This window comes from Oryzias melastigma, linkage group LG12 (genome assembly GCF_002922805.2).
Source record: "Oryzias melastigma strain HK-1 linkage group LG12, ASM292280v2, whole genome shotgun sequence".
NCBI lineage: Eukaryota > Metazoa > Chordata > Actinopteri > Beloniformes > Adrianichthyidae > Oryzias > Oryzias melastigma.
In genome coordinates this window covers 8641887-8658534 of record NC_050523.1, presented here as the reverse complement: position 1 = coordinate 8658534, position 16648 = coordinate 8641887, and the positions used below count along the sequence as shown (strand labels likewise).

Here is a 16648-nt window from a genome sequence, read left to right as displayed (position 1 = left end):
TGTCATTGAACTCCTTGAAAAAAGTCTCTCTTTTTGCAAAATGCATATTTCCATTGTCTTTGAAGTGGTGAATCCTCACTGTTAGCTTTTCTTTTTTATTTACAGTTAACATTTTGGAAATGTAACCACATGGAGGTCCAAGTCAGGACAGTCCCGAGCCTGGCTTAATACAGAGGAACGGCATCTGACGTAAAATTGTTTCCAAACCAAATAAGCGAATCAGACCTACATCCATACCGGATCAGTCCAGGCCTGGGTTAACAAAGGTCACCATTGGTTGTTTTCATCAAAAGGGTGCTGGTGGAAATTGGATGCTGGTCAAAGAAGAGGAGGAAGGTGTGTTCGTAGGAAGAGAGAGAGAGAAGCGGAGAGTCATGAATGTTGGACCCAGTGTTAGAAGTCATAAAAGTTTCTGATGTTAGAGTAGAGGATGCAGAAGACAGGGTCAGATGGAGGAAGCTGATTTGCTGTGGCGACTCCTAATGGGAAAAGCCAAAAGGAAAAGAAAAAGATTTTGGAAATGGGCCAGAAAGACGGGTCACACAAAGGTATTGACACAAGTTTAAAACTTATTACAGACTTAAAAAAAATCATAAAACCTATTTTTTAGCAATAGCCTGTAACCCAGTAGCAATTTTACTGGCCAGACTTTGGACATGCTCACTTAATACTGTTTTTGTCCATTATTTTTTAACCATTCAAACATTAAAATGTCTATCTTACAGTGGACAATCCAGATCTTCTCGGCAAACATTACAAAAACGTTTGTTTTTTCAATTATTTAGAGAAGTTGCTGCAATTTGTCCAACTATAATAAATGGGAGCAAACATTCAGCATACTTCCAGTTAAGTAAACATTTTGTATAATTCTGGCACTTTGTGCACATTTTAGTTGTCACAAACATGTACCTAATACATTTTCATAAATTCGTAGAATACATATAATTAAAGTAAATTCCCATAATCTGAAAGATTAAGACATTATTCCAACTTTAAAAGATGAGACGGTTTTTTTCTAGTATAGTTTTTAATTTGTAGCTTTTCAAAATTTATATATATTTTTTTACTTTTGGAAATGTTTCTTGTATTTATTTTTCAGTTACATGCAACAGTGCCTTTCTGTGCAGTTCTGACACTTCCAAACTCAGATTGGTAGCTCAAGCTGCTTATTACTGAAAACTTAGTTATCACATGTAAAATTAAAATTAATAAATGAATAGTTCTTGAAATTAATAAACGATTAGTTTGTATCCTGTAAAATTACACATCACTTTGAATTATGGGTGAAAAAGCTTCCAAACCAAATTAGGAATCACTTTACACATTTTTTATGTCATTTGGTACTTCACTTTATTGCTTATTAAACTAAGGTTCCTTATCACAATCCATGTGTTTTTAGGGTGGTTAAAGATGGAGACAGAAGGAATGTGAGGTCTTAATGTCTCCTCTTAATATTCTCCCACTGAATCCACTCTCCCCTCTTCACATGATGTCTATTAGCAGGCTGTGGCTTCTTAGAGTCGACAAGGTGGGGCTGTGAGGCCGTTTAGGTCACAGGACTCACATAAGGTCATTTCAAGTCTTACAACCCCTCAGCAAGACTGAACATGACCAGTTCTCAGACTCTTTTTTTCTTCTTTAAGTGCTAAGCTAGTTACCTGGGAAGGTCAAGACCTTTTTTGGCAAAGGACCTGACGAGTCTTAGCCTTGGAGTTGTAGGTGGTGTGGAGTGAGCTTGCCTTCAGTTCCCATCATTCCTTTGTTTACACTGACTAGCTTACAGCCCCTCACAACCCTAACTTAGCATTATTCTGGTGCAACAAAAATAAAGATCAATATTGGCATGGATCTATTTGTCTGCAAGTGGGTGGGTTAGAATGAAGCGAAGCACAGGACTTGTGGCTTGTCAGTTGTTGTGTCTAAGCTTTTTAAAATAGCATTTTTTCATCTGCTCCCGATTCATAACAATTTGAACACACTTTTAATCTTAATTGTCTTTTTTTATGTCCACCATCATGAAAAAAATTCTCCAAGAACATGTTAAAAACATCAAAAACACGATTTATATGAAGTAAAGTCTATCTAAGAAAATAAACTCAGGTGCAGTGATAAACAGTGCAGATAGAAAGCACTCAAATTCTTGGTTAATGACAAAAAAGTAGATTTTTTTTAAAATTTTCTATTTATATCCTGCTGTTGCTGTGGGGTTCCTGTATGTGGTTTGTCGTCTTAGCTTTCAGTAAAGATTTTTCTCTGGTGTGTTCAGCGTCCCCAAGCTGTAGTCATAATTTTCCCTTGTTACAGAAATGCATTTCATGCTCTTAGAATAAGCTCTTTTTAATTTTCCTTTATTTGATTTATCCACCAAATACTGCAATTGCCTTTTTTTCCTTCTGTATTAAGTTTTCTTGTCTTAAATGATTGCATGGTAAAATGTTGTAGAATTTGTTTTTTAGATGAAAATGTTGAAAAAGTCACTTTAACTTTTTTTAAATCCCAATTAATTTAACTGTAAGGAAGTTAACTATTCAAACATCATTAGATGTAGAATAAGTAGAAATCCTGTTTTCTGTTTTTATTTTTATCTCATCTTAAAAAACAAACACATAATAGTAGCAATTAAAAGAAATCTAATATGAGTCTTTTTCTGGATGAATTTTAAGGACTTTTCTTGAAAACTGCTACAGTTTTAAGTTACATTACCAAATTGTAAAAAAATAAATAAATAAAAAGAAGAAGATCTTTCTCAAGTTTTTGTTTATACTGATGTACACACTGATGATTAGTATTGGCCATCTCTTTCTTCGTATTCTGCTGGAATCTGAATGCAGCTCTATTGGTCACTTCTCGGAATAGCTAACCAGTTTCTTTCACATCAAATAAAAACTCTTACGCAATACATCTTCAATGGAAAAGTCTCTACAAAAACAGTGAATTGTTTCTATGTACCGGTAATTTGATTTCAAGTCAATGAGTTTCTGACGACACACCAACACTTAAAAAGCATCTGAATACAAACAGCTCATATGGTTCCACTCTTTAGTTACTATATCTATAAATACTCTCTGTTTGTCATGTTAGTCATGACAGCAATGCAGCTTATCACAGCTATGCCGACAGCCCTGATTTACGGAAAACTTTCTCCAACAGAATCTGTCTTTCAACTTGATTAGACCTTATAGATTTGAGCTTAAAGTAAAGATTTAAAGATTTTGATTTTATAAGCTAGATTAGAAGTGAGTTGGTAATCTAAATAAAAGCATAAAATCCATTTTTTCTTATAATTAAGTTTGTGTGACTTTGTGATTCATGATTGTCTTTATGATGTAAAAAAGAAAAGTTGCATGGAAAATTATAATTAAAATATAAATCACAAGACTTGTATTAGTGCATTCCTTCTGCTTTACATACAATAAATTGATTAGATTTTGTAAAACACAGTCAGAACAGAAACTAATTACTACATCTTTAAGTCACATTAAAAAAGGATTTTATGAACATAAACAAGTTAACATAATGCATAAACACATTTTTTTAATCTAAACTAAACTAAGTTAACTATGTATAGCCCACTACATCAAAGAATTTACAGAATTCTTTTTTGAGGGGGGTTAATGTGTTTTTCCAAATCATTTGATTGAAATCCATAAAACAATTATTATTAAATTAGATATAATTGGTTTAAATTGGGTTGATTTTATAAGTTTTTGCCCACAGTTTAAGTTGCAAAATTATTGACATGAGGAAAAAAGCACTTTATTTACTCACTGTTTCAAATTTAATCCACATAATTTAAACATGACAAGGATTTTGCATTCTTTCTATGCAACAAGTAGTCTATTTAAAAAATGATTAAAAATAGCTCAAGAAACTCTCGCCATAAAGTTATGAAAATCAGCTCAACTTCTCAGTGTTTAAGCATGTTCTTGTAGCATTTTTCTCATAATGTAGGAGGTGTATAAAATAATTAAAAATTAAAACTTTGTTTATGAGTATTTATTAATTCAAATTGCGTTGGATCAGGAGGAGCGGATGTTATTACACCGTCACTACCGTGGACGGGCCAAAGTCTTCCTTGTCTGTTTTAATTCTAACTCACTAGTAGAAAAGAATGTTAACAAAGGAATGCTGGGAAATCATCGAGGCCAACTTCTCCGCCAGCAGTCTCGCTCGCACCCAAAAAGCGAAAAACAATATATATAGTTGGAGTGGGACTTTAACTGAAAGTTTTGACCATGCTACTATAGCGGCATTTCAAAAATGTATGTATCAAATATGATGCAAATGGTAAAATATGTTTACATTTTGCACTTGAGTTTACTTTTTTACAATTGAAGAAAGCTGTTCAGACTTATAAACACTGAAATGTTTGTTCAAAAACATTTTTTTCCCCTTTTCATGCTGATTTTGGAATTTTAATTTGTGTAAAACTCATCAGGTAATATATATTTTTTGATTTTTAACATTTGAAAACTGTTTCACTGTAACTGTATTCATCTTCAGTTAAAATATATTGTATCAGTGGTGGTACAATAACAAATTCCTAGAAAAACATCAATGCTATTTTATAGTAATCCTAAAATCATCTTATTTAAACACATAAAATTCACATTTTGTCACGGCAAACTGTTAACACTTGCCCTGGTGTATCATTGCTACATAAGCTGAGGTTTCGGCTTTAAAAGACGCTGCTGAATTTTCAACAAGAAGACACAAAAACCTTCTTTTTTTTAATAATATATATTAACTTATAATATCTGAAGGCTTGAGAAAATGCTCTGAAGTGAATTCACAAGGTTAGTGGGGGATGACCCAAAGCTAGAATAACAAACTATATCTGAGCTTAATATAAAAAAAAACATAAAAAATCAAGAAGGGTCTGTATCAAGTGCATGAAAACAGAAGAATTTCTTTCAGATCGATTAGCAAGTTTTAGTTCCCTTCCTGCTTCTGACGGAGCAGAAATTGAGCGAGGCCAAAAGTGAGGAGTTTCTGTTTGATGAACAAACCAGACAGAAGAGATTAACCAGAAATGGTGATAATCTTGTTGACTTGTATCCACATATTTACAAGTACAGGAAAGCTGGAGTCAAGGGCAGTGACATTTTAGCTCTGCTTGATAAAAGACATAATTTAATTCTTGTTCTTAAAACGGTAATTTTATATCAGCACATAAGTAAAATCTTGCTATATTATTATTTAAAAAAAACCTACTAATGATACCAGATTAAAAAATCCCAGGTCTTGTATTTCTAACCTTTTTTGATGGTCTGTTTTTTATGGTTGAGAAAGCTCATCTGACCTTTGGTGTTGACCAAACAAACAAACTCTTTTGCATGAGTTACTGGCAAATGAGCCCAAGTGAAGAACATCTAGTTCTCAAATTGCAGAAAGTAATCATTTGAAAAATAACAAAAGAGGACATCAAAATCATCAAATTACGGTGGCTGATATGGCTCACATAAATGCACAAGAAGTCAATATGACGACAAGAGTTGACAAAAGGCGATAATGCGACGATAAAAGATGAAGCAGAATGACGAAAGCCACAACACAACGACAAAAACGGAAAGCATGACAGCAAAAGCCGAAGCACAACGACAAAAGCCAAAGCATGACGGCAAATATCACAAAAAAGAGTACCTGAACCCCAAACCTTAATCCTAAACCAATGAAACAATCGAAGTATGTATCTCATTCAAATTGTACTCAAACATACAACATATGCAGCTCTAAAGTGTAACTTCACTTGTTTTTTAAGAACATCATTTGAATGTTTTTCCATTACAATTAGTGGTAAAGAGTTCCAAACTGTCTTTGCTCTAAAAGTGAATGTTTTTTTTAAGAAAAATTTGTCTTGAAATCTAAAATCGCCAATTTGTTGCATTTCTGATGGCATAAATATGAGTCAAGAAATTATTTTTTTTCACCTTTATGCCTCAATTTATTGTTGTTTTTATATTTCCTTATGTGACTTCTTTAGCTGTTTTTCCATTTTGTAAAGATTACATTGAATTAACGTGATTCTGGTTTTTCTAGGCTGTCGCTGTCTTGGCCTCAAGCCTAACCTCAGCTTTTCAAACAAAAGAGTGGAAATACACAGAACTAAAAAAACAATCCCTGATAGTTGTGTTGACATGCCCAGTAAGACCCTGAAAGATTTAGTGATCAACCGTCAGTCCCTAGACTATGCTCCTGGTAAGAACAGATTTAATCCAAAATAAAAATATTATAATTTACAGAAAAATAATTTATTAGTTTCTAGAAAAGTTGCACAACCTGCAATAATTCTATTGTGAATGCTTTATGCTGAATGTGGTCACAGAAAATGCTTTGAAAAGAATGTCCTGAATGGGCTGAACGTTTTGATACCAAACTTACATTATTTCCAGAAAGTGCACAAAGATTTAGCAGAATTTTTTTAAAAAATCTCAAAAATTGCAAACAATTTTAAAATGAGTTAAAGGTATGAATACCAAAAGTACAATCATAAATGTCCTGGACGTGCTGAGCGTTTTAATACCAATGTTGCATACTTTTCAAAGTCCATTTCTATAGGGTCAAAAAAATCGCATAAATTGGGAAACATTTTTAAAATGCGTGAAAGATATGAATACCAAAAGTACAAGCAGGAATGCACTGAACGTTTTGATACCAATATCGCATAGGTTTCAAGTTATTAAAGAATTTCTCATTTCTATGGGGCATAAATTGTGCAAAATTTAAAAATTTGCCGAATTTATGAATACCAAAAGTACAAGCAGAAATATCCTGAAGTTGCTGAATGTTTTGATTTGATTCTAAAGTGCACAAAGCTTTTGAATAATTTCCTGTTCATTTTCAATGGAGCTTAAAAATAGCATAAATTGCGTAAATTCTTAAAAAACGTAAATATTACTACCAAAAGTACAAGCAGTGATGCCTTAAAGGAGCTGAATGTTTTGATACCAAGATTGTTGAAATTGTTTAAAGTGTGATTGAGTTTTTAGGTGCTGAAAAACGTACAGAAAGGTGCAGGAGAATCACTATGTGACAACTAACTGAACTAATTTTATATTTTCAGCTCATTCTTAAAAGTATACTGTACAACCATTGATATACTAAATATTTATTTTGATACACACTTAAAGCATTACAATATTTTTTCCTAAATTAAGAAAAAAAAAAAATTCAAAGACCCTTTAAAGCATAAAAAATATATTTTAAAAATAGTTTACATTGCAGCCCTTTTCATAAATCCTCTTTTACAGAACATAGAAAGTATATAACTGCAATACTTGAGGCCTTTCATGCAGAGAAGTTGCATTATTGTCCTTTACCCGTGCTTTAGCTACAACATGCATCACTCCAGTGACAGCTCAAGTGCATGTCTGTGCCAGATTCCTATTATCCCCCCCTTTTTTCTTCTCTCAGGGCACACGAAACTGTCAAAGAGACACAGCAGAGTTTCAGCACCCCAGGGCAAAGATTATTTTATTATGAAGCCTACGCGCATGCTGGTCCTTCTGTTGACATAACTGCTACATGGACCAACGCCAAAGGGGGATTGGTCTTCCGAGATGCATGGAGTGTGGGAAACACTGGGAGAAACGAGGAAAAAAAAAAAACAGGGAGTGTGAGCAATTAGTTACATATGTATTGCACAACTGAAAAGTAAATGTGGGAAGCTGAGGGAATCTATTGGACACGATGAAAAACAAGAGATGTGCATGGGCATGCAAGAAGCACCTGACCCACCGTGAGAAATGGAAGATTCGTCAGGCACACGCTCAGCTCTTGTCACGGCAAACTGTTAACACTTGCCCTGGTGTATCATTGCTACATAAGCTGAGGTTTCGGCTTTAAATGACGCTGCTGAATTTTCAACAAGAAGACACAAAAACCTTCTTTTTTTTAATAATATATATTAACTTATAATATCTGAAGGCTTGAGAAAATGCTCTGAAGTGAATTCACAAGGTTAGAGGGGGGATGACCCAAAGCTAGAATAACAAACTATATCTGAGCTTAATATAAAAAAAACATAAAAAATCAAGAAGGGTCTGTATCAAGTGCATGAAAACAGAAGAATTTCTTTCAGATCCATTAGCAAGTTTTAGTTCCCTTCCTGCTTCTGACGGAGCAGAAATTGAGCGAGGCCAAAAGTGAGGAGTTTTCTGTTTGATGAACAAACCAGACAGAAGAGATTAACCAGAAATGGTGATAATCTTGTTGACTTGTATCCACATATTTACAAGTACAGGAAAGCTGGAGTCAAGGGCAGTGACATTTTAGCTCTGCTTGATAAAAGACATAATTTAATTCTTGTTCTTAAAACGGTAATTTTATATTAGCACATAAGTAAAATCTTGCTATATTATTGTTAAAAAAACCTACTAATGATACCAGATTAAAAAATCCCAGCTCTTATATTTCTAACCTTTTTTGATGGTCTGTTTTTCATGGTTGAGAAAGCTCATCTGACCTTTGGTGTTGACCAAACAAACAAACTCTTTCGCATGAGTTACTGGCAAATGAGCCCAAGTGAAGAACATCTAGTTCTCAAAATGCAGAAAGTAATCATTTGAAAAATAACGAAAGAGGACGTCAAAATCATCAAATTACGGTGGCTGAAATGGCTCACATAAATGCAGAAGCCGTCGATATGACGGCAAGAGTCGACAAAAGCCGATAACGCGACAATAAAAGATGAAGCAGAATGACGAAAGCCACAACACAACGACAAAAACAGAAAGCATGACAGCAAAAGCCGAAGCACAACGACAAAAGCCCCAACAAGACAACAAAAGGCAAAACACAACAACAGCTAAAGCACAACAACGAAAGCAAAATCACATTGACAAAGGGAAATCATGATAATAGCCAAAGCACACAGACAAAAGCCACAACAACGACAAAAGCCAAAGCACAACATCAAAAGCCTCAACACAATGATAAAAGCAGAAACACGACGACAAAAGCCAAAATGAGGAGACAAAAGTCATACCTCATACCAAGAGAACAAAAGCCACAACAAGACAACAAAAGCCTACACGACAACAAAAGCTGAAGCAAAACAACAAAAGCCACAACAAGACAACAAAAGCCTACACGACAACAAAAGCTGAAGCAAAACAACAAAAGCCACAACAAAACAAAAAAAGCCACAACAAGACAATAAAAGCCTACACAACAACAAAAGCCAAAGCAAAACAACAAAAGCCACAACAAAACAACAAAAGCCACAACACATCGACAAAAGCCCCAACAAGACAACAAAAACCACAACAAGACAATAAAAGCCTACACAACAACAAAAGCTGAAGCCCAATAACAAAAGCCACAATAAAGCGACAAAAGCCCAAACACAAAGGAAATGATTCACAGCAGAGATGGTTCACATTGGAAATTGTTCACAACGGAAATTGATAACTGACTTTTTTTTAAGTTTCATTCAGTTTCAAGCTATTGGCGCTGCTTGAAACTTTGAACATTAACCTGAGGGGATAAATAAAAATAAAACTTTGGGGATATTTTTGTTATTCTTTAATCTAACTGTTGCGTTCTTTTTATCAGTCTTGATTTGAAATGAAAACATCATAACCATGGAGCTTCACCTTTTTTCTGTTGAGTTGTGGCTTTTGCATTTATGTGAGCCTTGTCAGCCACCGTATGAAATAGCCTAATGCTTCTAGTAAATTCGTAAGGAAGTAGAGGGGCTTGTTTTGGGAAATACTGCCCCCATTCAGTAACTAATGTAATTGCACGTGTCTCCAAGCATATTCAGCAAAATCAAAGTTTTCTGCATTCTCCACCAAATTAAAATGAATCCACCTGTTTTTATCTGAAAGAATTTTGAGATACAAATCCCAAAGCATAAAGGAAAATCAACAATGTTAATACAAATAGTACTCATGTACCTGTGTTTATTTTATTTTTTATAGGAACAACCAATTGTATCAGAAATGCCAAAAATGGGGAACATAAAAATGTAAAAAAAAAAGAAAAAATATTTTTCTATTTTTTGTTTAAAAATGTTGTGTTAATCACTGTATTTTGATTAAATAAATGCAAATATTGAAATGTAACTAAAACAAAAACTAAATCACTTCTGTGTATAAAATATGAAGTGAATCCCAGTTTAATTCAAAGATCTGATAATTTCATGGGAGATAAATGACTAGAGAATCACTGCTCCCCAATGTGGTGTGGAGCCACGCCTATTTTTTACAGTTCTGGACCAGGCTACAGAGGTCCTCAGGTGTCTCAATTATCACCTCCCTCTGATAGCCTTTGCAATCAGACTCTAGACAAGCCCTTCATGTGTTTGTTAGTGAAGCTAATTTCAAACATGTTCAGACACTAAGTGATGAAAGCAGTGATACAGCTCAGGCACATGTGCATCATGAATAATCCTTGGAGGCACGTTAGCACGTTAGGGCAAGCTGATCAGTTGACAGTGGGAGATGCCAAATGGACCGTATTTGTTAGGCACAGAATTTACTAAATATATTCTTTAATTTGCCACCAGGTTGGGTTACACTGTTTATTCTGATGCTGCTCTTTGAACACCAGTAGAGTCAGAGGGAGTTTTCAAACTGAAATATGGGGGTCAACGTGGTTATTTCAGCAAATAAAGGCAGGAAGTTGCAACACCCCCCTCATCTCCATACAGACAAGAAAACCCAGCACTGGTTTGTGCTTTCAGGTTCCTTCCCCCATCTCTGTAACCAAAACTGAGAACAGAGAAGGGAATGGCATCCTTTTCACATCCTTCTGACGGAAGAAGCAAATACAAGAATTTAGATGAAATAAATCAACCTTTTAAACTCTTTGCTTTATTGTCTTCTGTAAACATATTCCCAGTGGTTATTTAATTATGATTTTCTTGTTTTTACCCCCCCCCCCCGCCTCCTTCCAAAAAAAACAAACTGTAGTTTTCTAGTAGTTTCTGTATTAAAAATGTGCCTCTGAGTTGAGGGCATGACTGTTTGTGTAAGCCTGCCTACACTTCCCATAATCCCTTTGTTTACACTCTCTCCCACCAACTTACGGCCCCTCAACCTAACATTATCGGTGCAACGAGTATTATATGATTGTACATTTTGCCACACAACTACAAGCTTTTTCAATCAGCATTTTTTTTATGGTCCAGAGTCACAAAGATTTAAATAAATAATCACTCGGAAACGTAATTTTAAGCTTTATTTTTTTCTATCTGTCCTTAATCATGAGTAAAGTAGCTCAACAACAAGTTAAAAACACGAATATTTGGAATGGGTCTTTTACTAAACCAGGGGTCTGCAACTTGAGGCTCTTTGAACCCCCCATTTTTGGTTCTCTGGTTGAAGAAAAATAATATGTTTTTAATTTTAAAAAGTAAGGTGTTTTTGGACTAAACAAAACAGATAAATCAAGCTTTATTTCAATTCATTCACAAGCGGTTGGAGCACAGAACGTCACTCTGTGAGGCACATGACTCCAACACCCATAATGCTCCAACAATCCATCAAACTGCATTTTTGTAGTTTACCAAAGTTGAACATTTTAGCAGATTTTTGACTGCGGTGTATCACTGAAAATCAAAGCACAACAGTGAACACAATCATACTTAAGGTGCACCCAGATTATAAAATGAACTGTCTGTTATTAAACAAAATTCAAGGGTTTTAGGCACACCTTATGGTCAGAAATATGTAAGGGTCTCTTAGTTCATTCTAATTTAATAGAGATTTGTTAAAGTTTCAAATTTCTAGCTGAGATGTATAAAAAAATACTTTGTACAGCTTTTTTTTATCACTGCTAACATTTACTGTATTAAGTTGATTTTATTTTGAAAATAAATCATGTGAGCTCCTGTCAAAAGTTATAAACTATTTCATTTTTAGAAAAACATATATTTTGTGTTTTATTTATGCAAAAAACTACTAGTTTATTCATTTTTATCATAATAGTTACATTAGCAAGAATATAAATCAGTGTTACATTTTTAAGAAAGGGTGAAGTCAGACTTTCCAACTACTATTGGGTTTTGGTTTGTGAGAAATTGACCCATATGGCTATTTAAGTGATGAATGTTGCAAATACCTGCAATAAATTATCAAGCTTTATTTAAAACAATTACAAGCAAGCAAATAACGCTTCATAGTTGCAACCAAGTCTCTGCATCCCATTTACTAAAACAGAACAAATGTTTCAGTTCCTTAAATAACCTCTAAAAACTCACATCAAAAGGAAGCAATTTTCCAATAAACTACAATGTTAAAAAGTAAAAATCATAAGAACAAAAATAAAATTAAACGGCTATCCGTCCATTTTTACGGTTGGGTGGAGTGTACCTGAAGCACCAATACATCTAAAAAGGATGTTTTTGGACTGTAGGAAGAAGCTGGAGTTCCTGGAGAAAACCCATGCACACATGAGGAGAATATATAAACTCTGCAGAGTCTAAAAACAAAGAAATAGACTAATGAGGGACATTGGCTTGGTTGCAGCCTGCATGTCTGCAGTGAGCCAGGCAGCTGGTCTTTACAGACCCAATGATCCAAAGCATATTAGCTGCCACAACAGTGTAGTGTCACGCAGTTTAAAGGCTACGTTCTGAACAGTGGAACATAAACGAGTTTTTATCCATGTTAATGCCTCATTATCCGAATTCATGCATTTTTCACGCTGTCCTAAAATCTGCTTTCATTCAAGAACTGTTTTATGGTCTCCTTTTTTTAGTGTTACAGTTTTGAGTCTGAGTGAAATGATCAGATCATAGCTGAAGTGAGAGTGTAACCTCCGAGTGCATTTCCTGCTGACTCACAGCTGGACCACAAAAGAGAGAAGCAATTTAAAGTTCAGGGGATCAAATGCAGTGCACAGCTAAGAAATCCAACAGTTTAATTCTATGTTGTGTGTGACAAACACTACAAGAACAGATATTTGTTCAGCTGGAAGGGTTTCTGATAAGATTAGAGGCCAAAGAAGTGGTTATTAAAGGCTTTTGGGTTGGGGAATGTAAACAAGAGGCTAACAGAACAAGAAATCTTTCAGCATTCCAAGTTCAAAAATCAGTTTTTAGGAGTGAGCACATTTTATTCAATTTTTTTTTAACAAAAACGTGGATAGGATAAAAGCATACATTTATTGAGATTAAAACTTGGGAAAAAATTGGTGATTTCTTTGAGTTAAATTAAATTACAGAAGTGATTTCCCAGAAGTCACATTTTCAATTCCACTATTTTGTAAGTCCCTGTTGTGGTTTACAGTCAGAATTTGAATAATACTGACACAAGCATTTTTATTTACTAACCATACTCAAGACAAGCTTATTTGTATAAGACAATTTAAAGCTAAAACATAAGAAACACGTTTATTAGTAATATTAAAGAGGTGATCACTAAAATAAGATTTTAAATAAAGGTTTAAAATAACTTAATATAAAGAATGGTGTTCTTTCAACTACCATAAGCCTTCAACCAGGAGCAATACTACTGCAATTTTTGACCCAGTATTAGTACCAACAAAAATTAAGAAAACATCAATACAAACTCATTTAAAAATGACAAAAATAATAAAATCAAAATAACATTAAATTAAATGTAGATTAATATAGAATAAAATGTTTGTATTTGCCATTTTTCCAAAATCCTCTGGCTTCCCATATAAAATGTTTTAGGTCCTTCACTATCGTTGACCTTTTATTAATGCTGGATGGATCAATCCAAAATATTGATAGTATTGATCTCAAGTTGGTATCAGATCAATACTGGCCTTCAGATATCAATATTTCCACTCTTGTTGTGATGTTTATGGCAAGTTACTTTCACCAGATTTTATTGTTCTATTTAAAGGCTAAAAAATGACAAATTATTTATATTTACACCAGTTGTTTTTTTAATCGTTAAACATTTTTATTTATTATTGTATGGTTACTTGTTTTTTTGGTTTGTAGACTGTTTTGCATTGACTTCTTTACTTTTTATTTAATTTCAAGAAGCTTTTATGTAATTAAACTATTTTCCATTTACTTGAAAATATTTTCCAAATTCTGTTCTTGTGTTTATCAAGTAAGTTAAAAAGGAAATAAAAAAAACCAAAACATTCACAGCAGTTAAATAGTTGAGATTTTGAAGTTCATGTATAAAAAATATTGATATCGGTGATATTGACCAGTATCAGATTGGTAACGGATTGATACCCAAATGCTCAGCATGGCCCAATCAGCTGATTCTGCAGGCTTTGCGCTGTAACCATTTGCATATCGCAAATATTTGCGATATTTGAAAAACTGTTCTGAAAAGCCACTTTTCTTTTGTCAGAATCAGCTGATTTGCTCTGATTGGGAAAATGGTCAAAAGCGTTACGAAGGGTCGAGGAGCGCGTGCTATTTAGATTTCACCAGAGACATTTCTGGTGTTAAAGGGTTAAAAAAATGACTAAAAGCCAATAATTTATTAACATGTTTTAGCATGCTTTAAATGTTTCTAGCCTAAATTTAGCATTTTGGCATTCTAGACCCTCTTAACAGCAATGAAATACCTTTTATTTTTTACTATTAAAAAGACAATTATCAAAAATAGTTACTTTATCTGTTATATGTAGTCCCAAGAGGGCCCAAGTCTGGGTATCCCTGTGCTGGTCCCCAGCCTGGAGGAAATACAGGGTTGTGTCAGGAAGGGCATTCGATGTAAAAATCTCTTTCAAAACGAAATGAGCGATTAAATGGATTTGCTGTGGCAAAAGGGGAGCAAACAAACAACTTAATTTACTCATAAAATAGAAACTGTTCATATAGTAGCTTAGTTTGACATGTTCCATAAGAGCACAGCTGTCAACTCCAGACTAAAATGCCTCTTCATGCTGGTAGTGGTGTGTAAAACTATTTAAGATGGGGATCTTTAAGCTTCATTTTTATTTTAAGGAACAACTGAAATGCAACCTGACTATAGTGAAGGAAGAAAACATTCACCAAGAGGCTTTAATTATGATCTAAGCCCCAGGGTGGGTGCTGGGGTCAGACACATGCAGAAGAGTAACAGGCCATGCCTAAGTGATTATGATTGAAAGAGTTATGACCTCTGCATGACTTTGTGGCTACAAGACAACCTCAAGAATTCGCTCTATGGCCCAAGGATAGTTCCTACCATGCATCTGTGCGTGCACCAGAGAGGGAAGAGGTAAGGGGACACAGACGCTGAGATTTCCCCGTACCCCCAAGTTCCACGTTCATTACAAATCCGTCTGTGCGTGGTGAATGTTAAGATGCTCCAAATTAACCCTGAGAGTGTCAGAAGCAGTCTCAGCTGTCTGTGGTATCACTTTCCATCCAAATGGTATGGATGGGGGTTTGACAACTGTCACCCTGACCTTGCTTCACTACACCAACCTCAGACTAGGGTGGGACTAGATTACCAACATTCACCGTCCAGCGTGTCTCTTTATAAACACAACCTTCTGCCAGCTGCATACATGATCGCTGCTGAGCGTCTGAAAGCCAGACATGCTTTAAATAAAAAAATATCAATTACATGCGTTTACCTATTATTCATTGGAATTACATTATTACATAATTTCTCAATTAATTTTATCTTTACCAATCTTGCTTATTTTTTACACTTCCATAGTTGCCACAATTAAAAAAAATATTAATTTTCATTGAGTTAATTTTCATTAGTTGTGTTTTAACACGTATGGCTCCCAGAACAATAAGATATTAAACTATTTTGTTTTGTGTGCTCTAGCGTTCCTCTACCATTTTGCATAGATTTCAAACAATTAATCATCTGTTTAATCTTCTTTTATGCTGCACATTAATATTTGTTAGCAACACAAAAAGAAGATACCAGTAAAATAATTGTATGTGTTCTTTGCTATTTCATCTAAATTGTAAACCATTAAAATCCTGTTTATTTTAAGGTGATAAATAACAAATCAAAATGCAATTTTTGACTAACTTTTCATTGGAAAACATGAGCTTTAGTGGGATGATCCTATAAGTGCCACTGGATGTCTTTACTTTTAGAAAAGTATAAAACAATTCCATATTTAGAGAAAATATGTTTTGATTGATTGATTTGGTTTATTTCAAGCATAGGTTATGGACAATACAGGATAAAACACAGATTTTTCCAACTTATTACAGAAATAATAAAATGCATTGATTAGAAAATAAAAAAGCAAACAAAAACAATGGATTATGTCACATTTGATTAATTAAATATTAGTATATTATTATTAACTAAAGTCAAGTTGAATTTGATTGATTGTTTAATTGAAAAGGAGTGGGAAGAACCGAATTTAAATAATCCCACTCCTATTTAATTACTTCATTTTACATTTTGCTAAGTTTTTGTAATCCAGTTCTGATCAGATCAAATGCAAGTTTTCTCTGTATTAATGTTAATACATGCCATAAAAGAAGTATAACTTACATATATTTGAAAAGTACCAATGAAATGAATGCCAAACAGTTCAACATATTTGGAAAGGGGGAAATAAGACTTTGTGGGTCCTACTAGGTTCTGATATGTGAGAAACGGCCTAAATGGCTTTTTTAGTATGAAAGGTTGCAGATCCCTGCATGCATTGATAAAAGGAGATATAAAATTATAGTTGGGATAAATGCCTTGAGGGCAATTAGATCAATTAGTTTTTTTGTGTTTCATTTAAACACCCACTT

At 34.0% G+C, this 16648-nt stretch overlaps 1 long non-coding RNA gene across 1 annotated transcript in view; it reads right to left on the bottom strand.

The window, feature by feature from the left end:
• Window positions 1–7233: 7233 nt before the first annotated feature.
• The window catches only part of LOC112163453, a 19073-nt gene continuing 9658 nt past the window's right edge, over window positions 7234–16648 (bottom strand). Inside the window, exon 3 of the long non-coding RNA XR_002922280.2 lies at window positions 7234–7580. This is a non-coding gene — a long non-coding RNA (uncharacterized LOC112163453). The remainder of the gene's footprint in view (window positions 7581–16648) is intronic.